General features: G+C 44.7%; 1 protein-coding gene across 5 annotated transcripts in view; it reads right to left on the minus strand.

Moving 5' to 3' along the window:
• The window catches only part of FARP1 (FERM, ARH/RhoGEF and pleckstrin domain protein 1), a 201341-nt gene extending 196598 nt beyond the window's left edge, over window positions 1-4743 (minus strand). For 2 of the 5 annotated variants that reach the window (XM_054655038.2, XM_054655037.2), the window contains exon 1: window positions 4434-4743. The gene's annotated coding sequence lies outside the window, so the exon portion shown is untranslated. Of the gene's footprint in view, window positions 1-3585; window positions 3733-4433 lie in introns of those variants that run through there. The other 3 variants (XM_054655036.2, XM_054655035.2, XM_077173546.1) reach the window with 2 other exon arrangements.
• Window positions 4744-11124: the final 6381 nt, after the last annotated feature.

Raw genomic sequence — 11124 nt, forward strand, 5'->3', positions numbered from 1 at the left:
AATGGGGATTGAAGTAGTCATTGTTAACATTGCTACACATTTGATAAATCTTGTGCCATAGGTCAGCAACTGCCAGTGCTGACACCAAAAACCTGATTTTAATGGCAAGCACCAGAGCAGAGCATAGGCAAGGCAGCACCAGTAAGGGAAGCAGCATCTGAGAGACACAGCCTCCCACCTTCCAGGGGGCTTTTATCACTACACCCAATTTATAAGCTGAGAAAGAAAATGCTGTCTGCAAACATCATCCCTGCCTTACACCAAAATATCACCCAACCCCCCAGTTTTCCTCATGCCTAGTAACAAACTGGTACTGTACAAAAATCTTCTGAAAGCCTCAATATCTAGATTTCATGGCTTGAGAAATTTTTTTTTCCTCTGTATTATACAGTGACACAAAACCAGATTTTGCTGTACAGACTTCACTGTTTAACACTGAAGGGCACACTACAAAAATCAGCTCCCACATGAGATCAACAGAAAACAGAACTTTAGCACCTTCCTGAACTTCACCAACAAAGCTTCATTTTGTTTGAGTACCAGCTAACAGAGACACCATTCTTTTTTTCTTTGAGTCCTTTTTGACAACCAAGCATGAGGAACAATTTCCTCCATTTATATTTCCAGAATAAGGGAAAAGAAATGTAGTTGCAAAGGATCATCCCTGCTTCTCAAATCCCCCAAAAGGCATATCATATTTTCCTTTCTCATAACATTTAATCAAGTCTGCATCATTACAGACAAGGTCAGAAAGCTCATCATGCTGCAATTGATGACAAAGAAGATAGTGCCCACAACCCACAAAGACTGATCTAACTGTCTGATTTGCCTACATTTCTGCAGGCAAAATTTACTGACATTTTGCACAAATTCAAAGCTGACTTGAGCCTGATGACCTTTTCTACCTCTGTAATTAGTCTTCTGTGCCTTTACAACTAGAAAAATAAGCCGTTCCCTTACGCCTGAGTTCAGTGGTCCATCTGTAAACTACAAACTTCACCATCTACTCAGCCAGTCAAAAAAGTACGCAAAAAAAAGGAAAAATCCAAAGAAAGAAAATACACAAACTGCAACCTTTCAAAGTCAAGAAACTGAGTCTGGAAAGGGCCGTTTAAGATAAACATGCCAATTTCTAAAAGAAGAAACAGAAAAAGCAGAACTGTTTGGTGGACCCAAATTCAATAAACAGCATTTTTATCATGCTTTTCTAAAAAAGCCAATATAAAATAAGGGCACTGGCAAAGACAAGAACCATGAAAAAACAGTTGGGGGAATAAAATCAAACCAGAAACCAAACCCAGTAAGTTTAGTCCTGAATGCTAACAGTGCAGCATGAAAAGTACAATGCTAATACATTGATTCAGCACTAGAATTTAACCAAGATTAATAACACAGAGGTTCAAGTGCTGAAAGCCTCCACTAAGAGCTTTGCTTATGTATATAATCAGGGTTTGTAACCCAATCCTACAGTTACAAAAAATACTTCCTAAATATGAACATAAGCTTAAAAAGATGTGTTGAGTCAATCCTCTGGAAGTTCTGGATCCAGATCCCCGCTGCAGTCAGCAACATGCAGATCTGCCTTTCCCCAAATGGAGCAGAGGAGAGGCCAAGGTCAGAGCACTGCCCTGCACTTCAAATTCCAGTCTCAGGAAAGAGGGAAGGACAACCACTAACAAGCAAGGAACAGCCAACTCTTCTCTTTTACCTTGTAAAACCTGAGGGGATGAGCTCAGCTGGTGATGAACATTTGATTCTTTAGCCCTGGGGTTTCTCTGCCCAACAGCCTACTTGTCCCTGCAGACACTATGGAAACCACCTTCCCCAGCTCCATGCCCTAACACATCATAGTTTGGGAGTCTCCACAGCAGTCAGTCCCCTTAAGAAAAGCATGCCCAAGAGCAAGTAAAGACTTAATGTAAGGATATTTCAAACCAGAGAAGCATTGCTTCTGCATAGCTCCATCACAAAGCATACATTATCTAAAAAGCTGCCAGAACTGGCAGCCTCATATTCATCAATGTCAAAATTTTTTATATATTTTCTTTTTAGAAGAGCTGCTAATTATCATCACACATGAATTTTTAAGTGGAAGTTTGGATTTTTTACTAAGTTTAATTAATCTAAAAATCAGCAGGGAAAATTTACTGAGTAACTCTATAAATTCAGAATTCTCTATCTGAATTTTAATGCAGAAATACATCTCATAGGGCAAGTCTTTCTTTTTCCTGTTTCAAATCATCACATTTAAGTGGTGATTCCCCTCAGGTCATTTATCTTCCACAATTTCATTTCAAAAAGTTTGGTTACAAGTAGCATGCTTAAAGATATTGATTACAAAATGACTAATGAACACTGTCAACCCGAGGGGAAAAAAAAGGAAAAAATCCAATTTGAAGTCCAGCCATTAAATAAAAGTCAAGCTTAGATACTACATATTCAATCTCATACCAGCTTTTGACTTTTTGAAGTTTTACATTGCTGTTGAATATTTTGTCTACTTTCCTAGTTGTTTGGTTTGTTCAAAAAACAGAGTGCAGAAAAACAGTCATTTAATTGATTGTACAAGTTATTGCAAAAAACCAAGCTGAGAAATACAGGTTTCTACCCCTTCTCATGATGACAAACTCGCCCTACTGCCAACTATGCCTTCCACGGGGATCCGCAGTTCTACATTTGAACTTAATTCCATAGGGATAGAAGAATTTGCACCATGTTTGGACTGATACAGCCACGTCTAAGATTTCAAAAATAGCCACTGTAATTCAATATATTACATATAACCCCTCATCTTTGTTATTTGCAAAGAAAAAGAGAGTCTGCCAAATCCTGGAGCAAAACCGTATCGAAGAGAATGAAGTTCTCAACTGGAAAGCACAAACATTTGGCGGGACTCCTGAGCCACAAGAGTTGTTACCCTTTGCTGGGCACTTCTGACACTGGAGAAGGCCAGGGCAAAAGGGGAAAAATGAGCAGCTCTCACCAGGAGCCCGGTGCTCGCTTCATGTGCACGGCAGGGTAAGCACACACAGCTCCCTCCAGTCCTGTGAGCCAAGCCCGAGCTTCCAGAGCCCGGCAGGTCGGACACGTGAGGCACAGCTAAGAGGATTTGAGACTTTCCTGGGAGGCAGGAGCATTTCTAAAAGGCTCAGATCCACCAATTAGCTAGATATCACAATTCTTGCATAAGGTAGAGGAAAGAGGTATCTTAATTCAAAGAGAACTTTCGGGGCTTTTCTTAAGTGACCTGCTCCAGAAATTTATTTTTCTTGGCTTGAGTCCAGTATCAGCTGCTTGCTGTGAATTGGAAGCAATGTGGAGCAGGAGTCAAGCTACCTGAGAGATATGAGTAACAGAACAGCTGATCGATGCTGCTCTTTTAGAGCAATCACCTTTCCACTCTCGAGGGACAAATCTCTTTGAAGGTAACCCAAGTAAGAAGGCTGTGACCGAAAAAGATACGCTACAGAGTAATTTCATGCCGGCAATCAAGCAAATCCGGCAACTTTAAATCAACTCCAAGGAGTTTACGCGTGCATTGAAAAGAGAGAAAGCAGCCGTATCACAAAAGCTGAGAAGGCCTACCGCACATGAGCTCCCGCTCTGGAAATAAGCTGCAGTTTACGCTAAACTTTGCCCAGCGTTTCCCGGCTCTCTGAGTCTGAGCATAACGAAAAGAAGGCAACGTTCGGTTTGGAACCGGCGAACTCGCCAGCCTGGACACGGGCAAGGTGATGGCAGAGGTGCGGAGTTCCCCTGGCTGCGCACCCCTGCGTGTGAGGGAGGGAGTGAGGGAGAACCGGGCGGCTGCAGCCGCTACAGCCACTCAGGAAACCCGGGGTGGTGGCCCTGGCCAGGAGCGAGCGGGAGCGCGTCCCGTCCCCTCCGGACCGCCCCGAACCGAGGCGGGAGGGAGGCGCTGCCCTCGCACGCCCCCCGGAGCGACACCTCCCCGCCGGCTGCCGGCCGGGCTAAACCCTTCCCCGGGCCGCCCCTACAACTCCGCCCGGCACCTCCAGGGCTCCCGCCCCGCCGCCGGCACCGGGGGCCGGGTCCCAGCCCGGGGCGAAACAAAAGGCACGGAGCTGCGCTGCCGCCCTCGCCGCCGCCCGGACTGCGCCCGGCCGCGGTAGCCCGGGGGCGCGGGGAAGGGCGAGTGGTCCGAGCGCCGCTCTGCGCGGAGCCTGCCCGCGGATTACCCGTGGTAATGGGATTACGCGGGGCCGAGCGAGGTGTCCGCCGGGCTGTCACCGCCCGGGGAGGGGGCGGCGGTGCCGGGGGCGGCGCTCGGAGCCGCCGGCTGCCGCCCGCCCCGGCCGCCCCGCGGGCGGGTCCCGCCGCTCGCCCCGCAGCCCCGGCCGCGGTGCCCGGCGGGGCGGGCGCCACCCGCCGCCGCTCCCGCCCGGCCCCATTGTTTGCCGTGCCGCCCTTACCGTGCGCGGGGCTGGGGCGGCGCGGGCTCCCGCCGGCTCTCCTCGCTGCGGCTGGTGCAGGGGCAGTCGCGCTTGGCCGCCGGAGGTCCGAGCCATTAAAAGCTCCGCGGGGAGGAGGAGGAGAAGGCGGCGGCAGGAGCGGCGGCGGCAGGGAGAGGAGGACAGCGAGGGGCTCGCAGGAGCAGGGTCGCCATGTCCGGCTTGGTAGCGGGGGGAGCCCACCGGGCCGGCGCGGAGGAGAAGGGAGGCAGGCGGCGGCGGAGGGGCCGGTCTTGCTGCCGCCCGCGGACCGGGGGAGCGGGAACTGGACGCCGCTCGCCGCCGCTCTGCCGCGGCTGCACCTCCCTCCCCTAACCCTGCCCCCTCCCGGAGGGGGAGCCGCCGGCGGGAGAAGGCGGCCGAGAGCCCCCTCCAGCGTTCGCGGGCGGCGGCGGCCGCTCGGATCGGCGCTGCCGGCGGCGCAGAGAGCGGGGTGCCCGCCCCGGCCACGGTACCCGGGTAGCCCGAGCCGGAGAGAGGCGGAGGCGCGGTGGCCACCGCCCTGCACCGCTGCGGGGCAGGGGGGCTCCAGATATCCCCTTTCTGCTCTACCTCCGCCCCCGGGCACCAGGAGAGACGAGCAGCGCCCAGGTGGCCGCGGTGTACGGGAAGGGTTAAACTCGGCTGCAGCCCCGTGGCAGGGAGAGCGGGAGGCCCCGAAGGTCCCTGTGGATTTTGGGGACCATCGGGCGTAGGTGGCCAGCGGGACACCCCGCAGGAGGGCTGTGCCCTTCCTCGGAGAGGGAATTTCTCGCTGACTGGCGAGAGGCTGTGAAAGTAGGCGGGTCCTACAGGAGGAACCAGGACAGTGCCTCAGGGGCTGTGTGTGCATTAATGGTACCCCGGCTCCTCTGCTCTAGGAGCGAGGCTTCAGGAGCCAGCAGGGAACAGAGCCGTGCTTCATGTGCTGGGAGATGTCCCTCCACACTCATCTTAGTCCCAAGTGCTTGTCTGAGGTGCCAGGGAAACCAAAGGACGGGGCGTGTGTGAACTGTATTCACATTTATGGGTACGACTTTGTCATAAACTCTATTTTCGTCCTCGTTAGACAAACAAAGATCAGTAAAGTTTAACCAGTAGCAGCAATCTGGGCTTCAGGTTCTGCCTCTCACCAGAGTTTTCAGCACAGCAGAAGAAAGGAGCCGAGAGCAGGCAAGGGGCAGGGCTGGGTGCTGCCTCCTCAGCGGCTGCATTCCCTCAGAGCAGATCTGGAGTTTCGGCAAAAAGGCTGTCACACCTAGGGCCAGCAGAGTTGTCTGCATGCAGCTGCTCTTAAATCGCCCCCTTGCATTTGCATGCCTGAAGGGTTACAGCGTGCATCCCTTTGAGCCTTCTCCGCTCTCTCATCCCGTGCTTTTCCAGGAAGAAGACGGGGTGGTGCACACGAATGAGTGGTGCAGGGAAGACCCTTCGGGTCTTTGAAGTTCTCTCGGTGATCCAGGAGTGAGCACTAAACTAGGATGTATTTGTAAAGTAAACCTTCTGAGCAGCTAGCATTTAAAGGCTATTTGAGGAACCATGCTGCTATATCTAGTTTTTAATCACAAGAGGAAAAAAAACTTATATGCATCTCTATATTCTTTTGTTCAAGCTTTGGCCTTGCTTAATTCCAAAAGACAAATTCCTCTGCTGTCAACAGCATTGCCTCTCTGTGCACATACCTCACTACAAATCCCTCAGTGCATGTGCCAGCAAACCTCCTGAGATCAAGAGATCTTAATTTCTCTAGTCAACCCTGAAACCTTAATCAAAAATTCATCAATTACTGAGTTAAAAGCTGGAATTTGACAGGCTTTACCTGTCAATACCTGAAAAATAATGTTATTTCCCATAAAACTTCTTCCATGCAAAATGGAAGAAAGAAGATCCAGAAGAAAGACATCTCATTCTGAAAACGTAGAATGCAAATAGAATAGAAATAGAGTAAGAGGAGATAGTATTTTCGTTGGAAGGGACCCATAAGGACCAGCTAATCCAAGTGCCTGACCATAGGAACTGTGATTAAAACCACTGACATAATAAGAAGATTGCCTTTTCCCAAATACTTACTTTATCAACAGCTTTAACTCTTATTCAAGAGTGGCAGCACTTAACATTTAGAATTTCCTGGTGCTTTTTATCTACACTTCCAGATCGCTAATGCCTCATTCACACCTAACAAAAGAGTTGTTGTAATCTAATTCGAATGTATGATGTCATCTTCAATGCCTTCCAAGTTTGAGTGGCATTTCTCGGCACTGAACAAAAGTAACAGGTTGCTTTGCAGCTATTGACCATTTCTTACCAAGCTCCAAAAAGCAGCAGTGAAATCCTGCCTTGAGTGGTGTACCTTAAAGCTGGTAAGGTGTTGGACATTTCTCTAGCAGCCATGGGCAAGTTTGCATGTGGTTATTTAGTTAACCCTTCAATTCTTGCGTCTTCTGAAGGCTGTCAATGACAACTAGGGAGTAACATCTGAGAAGACAGCAATTTTTCCCTAAAACGTATTTCTGTCTTGTAAATTGCAGGTGGCAGCATCTTGCACTTCTTCTGATAGCTGAGAAAAGCACTCACTGCTGCTGTTAGTTTCCTGTAGCACAGTAGGTTAGTCTTCCCTGTTGAACAAGATGTGGAATTTGTTGGTACATCAAATAAACAGGAGAATTTGAGAGAAAAGCCTTTTGTTTTTGAAAAGTCACTGAAATTAGAAAAATGGTTCTAATTAGTTCATGTTTCCTAAAGCAAACAAGAAAAGCTTTGTCTACGTCCACTGACAAGGAAGAGAAGAGCTGGAACTGGATTTCAGATTATTAATTTCTGTTTTACCAGATAAAGGAGAACCCAAGGAAAAGGAAGGGAAGAAGAGAAGTGTGTTAAAAGGGTTCTGTCATCTTGAGAGACTGCATCTCTGCATCTTCTGCCTTTTCTTGTTAGGAAAGAAATAGCAGTGGCTACAACAGAATACAAATACAGGTCTCTGGAAAGCCTTCACTTTTTCACAGCTCTCAAATCCTGGGATGATGTGCAGTTATTTTTTCACCACTTTCTCCTTTATGTTGTGAGGCTCTACAAGGTATGTGTGTATACAGGCAGTTAAGGCAGAGTGCCTGCAATTTCCGTTTTCACCTCCCATGTGGGAACTTGTTTGCCTGTCTGTGTGCTTTTCTAACTAAATTACTGGACTCAAACACTGAGTATTTGGATTAAATCCTTTGGTCTGGTTTACACTAAGGTCATACTGGATTCTTCACTGGTCCTTCTGACCTTAAAATCTATGCCTCTTTTGTGAGCTGCTTTACAATATGTGTTGAGTTCATGTTTTGCTATGTTTCATTAAGGTGAGAAGCTAAGATGATGCCCAAAGTGAAATCCATGTATTTCAGAAGTCTAGTAATTCTTTTTCATAAAACATTCCACAGATGTTTTCCCTGGAGCTTGAAATTTTGTTTCAAAGACGCTTTCAGCAAATACTTCCGTGCTAGATTTATCAGTGTGTTCTTGCATAAATGTGGTTTGGGGCTCAGTCTTGCAAACCTATGGTGTTTGATTGGTTAACATAAAGGCTCTCATATACCTTTATGTTAACTTGTGTAACTCATCAGTTTTTGCTAATTTCGGTGCAAGAATGTGACAGAGCTATCCATCTTCCACCATTATTTTTATTACACATTTTGTAGCATTTGGAATTCTCTCTACATTTCAAAGGCTTTTGTTTGCAATATATTCTTGTCCTTGTCTTCTCAAAATATTATTAGAGCCATCAGTTGTTAAGATTACCCCTGCCTATTCTGTTAAGATTACTAATGTTGAAGCAATGTGTCTTTCTTGCTTCTACATTGGAAGGCAATGATCAACTTACAGCAAGAGGCAGTGGTCTTGTAGTTTTCATAATAGTGTCTAGTACTAGCAGTACTACTGTCTTAGCTTTTGAGAAAAAAACCCAAGTATTTAGCCAGTTGGCACAGGAGTGAATTTCTAGGCTCAAATTTCAGGATTTCCATGTGAAAGAGATACTCAAACATTGAAAAGAAACCATTCAGACGCTTAGAGCCAGCTAATTAACAGATTTTGTTTGCTGCCTGCTCAAAGGGTATAATATCATGAATTAAGAGAGAGCCTTTTAATGGTGTTTACAAGTTTCCCAAGTCCCTAAGAATTTATATAAAGAGAATTTTGCATGTCAAGTAGCTGTAACAAGCTCCCCTCCCCAGCCTCAGCACACCAGACAACATCCCCTCGGTTACACGTTGTCCTGTTTACCTTGTGTGGTCCAGTTTGCCTGTTTCAGGATAATGAGCGTTACTTTAGCTGCATATCTGTGCTCACATCATCAGCAGTGCAACAGTTCATAGAGGAATCCTCCCGGAAGCTTCAGAGCTAGAAAGTTAATTTGAAATTCGTGAACAATTTATACTCCTAAAAACTACACAGATTGCATCATTTTATACTTTTTTGGTGCTTGCTTTTTGCCCACTCACAAATCCAAGTTAGGAAAAAAATGTTTGTTTTTAAATGACACTGACATTTCCAAAGTCTTCATTAATGGACAAAACTGTCAACTACTGCAGTATAAGTGAAAAAATAATAATGTTTTATAATTATCAATAAAATATTAATTTATAAAATAAATATATCCTAACATTCAAGGAAAAAAAAAAGCCAAGGAAAACTAAAGAAATTTCTTAAATTTAAAAAATCATTTTGCTGTGCAGACTTCCTCTCCTACAATCCACTTTCACCTTTTTTCCCAAAGAAGGAAAGAAGAACACTGAATATCAGGACAAAATGCACATTCTATACCAGTATTTCCATCAGACACTCTGTCATGGTGAGGAGAGAGAAGTGATAAGGGAAAGTCTTAGCAGAGCTGAAAAGATTTCATACAAACCAGCCACATTAATCTTTCAATACTACTTTGGAGAAGAAAACTATATATGTTGTTTTAAATAGGAATGTGTCTTTAGAATTCAGAGCCCAGAGTATAACTCCCAGCACCATAGTTCATTCTCTTCCATTGTTTTTTTAATTTTGGACAGAACAAACTTGTTATCTGTTTAAAGAAACAATGAAACAAACAAAAGAGAAAAGTGCAACTAAATTTATTAAATTATTTTGAAACCGATTAACTGTATGATGAAGAAGAAACTTTTAAATACCTGGAATGATAAAAGTATGGTTTTAAACAAAAAACACCCAATTTTTGCAGCCCCTTAGAATTTATACCATGACTAAACACAGCTGAAATGAGTCCCCTTGCAAATATGAAAATGAGAACAATATAGAACATTAAACATGGCTTTTAGCATTATCAGACTTAAAGATTCCCATGAAAACAATAAATCTCTTCTCTCCTCAACACTTCCCGCCAATATTTTTGCTGTGACCTTCTACAAGGGAATACATCTGGAATACATCAGTGTGTTTGAATAGATCCCTCTGGGATAATCCCCACTTCAAAGTAGTGGTGGGGGAGCCTTATCTGGTGCTCTGTTGCATTCAGGATCTCCCATGGGTCCTTTCTGATTTCATGCTGGCTGACAGACATTTTATTTTTACAACGGGTAGTTACAACAGGTGGCTCAGTCATTGTCTTTTTCATCGTCAAATTCTCCTGCTTTAGTGTCTGGAACTTCTGTATCTGGCTGTGGGGAACAACTGTAAAACCTGTCAAAGCAAACATCAATTCAGTGTATGATTTTGCTATTTCAGAAGGCAGCCTCTAAAATCAGCCCATTCCTAAATGTCAGACCAGAAGCCCACTTTTCTCAGGGTGGTAATTTTTATGCATCCCAGATGAAAAACAGAATGAAGAGAAACAAGACCATCAATTTTCTCTCTGTCCTTAACATAATTAGTGAAATTCCTTCTTCAAAAGGGATCTGTGAAACTTACTGTTCTGAAAGTGAAAAGCATTAAATAATTTACAGAAATAACATTTCACTGTAGAAAGCTTAGCAAGATCTGCATAATCTGTGCTTAATAAAATAAAATTATTAGAGACTTGAAAAACATTTTTTTTGCTTATTATTTTTTTTCTCAGAAATAAAATTTCAATGAATGTAAGCAAAGCAACTGCTCTAGAAAGTAGAACTTAGATGAAAAAATATGAGGCATCATTTCAATTTTACTGATGAGAAAAATCACCTACAATGACATGGTCTGTTTTCTACTACAGATTCTTTTCAAATCAGGAAGGAAATTTTTCCTGAAAGGTCAGGTATATTGAGCATACACTTTTTCTCCCATCAACTTGCTGACAAAGCTGTCCAGAACTGTTGGTCATGTTCCTCCCAGTGCTGGTCTGTCAGAGATGTTCTTTAACCTGTTCTGTGTCTCTGCCTGTGGCTTTTAAATGTGAGTGATGAGTGCTGTCCTGTTTCCTGGATTCTGATGCTGAAGTTTTTGTTTACAGCATCTTCATTTTTTGAGATACAGGTCAGAGACACAGAGGGTATGGATTTTTCACATGCCTTTTTTTCCCAACTAATACAATCAGTCAAAATCCATTATGACTATTTCCAATTAGATAATTTTCCCACTATACTTAAGAGAAAAAAAATCCCTTACATGCATTAGTACTAGTGTGATTTTTTGTTTTCTCAGTTAGTGGTCTGCAGGCCATGTATGTCTCATTCCCCTCAGCATTTTGGTGTCCCATAGGATTCCAGTTTAT

The sequence above is a fragment of the Agelaius phoeniceus genome, chromosome 2, assembly GCF_051311805.1.
Source record: "Agelaius phoeniceus isolate bAgePho1 chromosome 2, bAgePho1.hap1, whole genome shotgun sequence".
Taxonomy (NCBI): Eukaryota; Metazoa; Chordata; class Aves; order Passeriformes; family Icteridae; genus Agelaius; species Agelaius phoeniceus.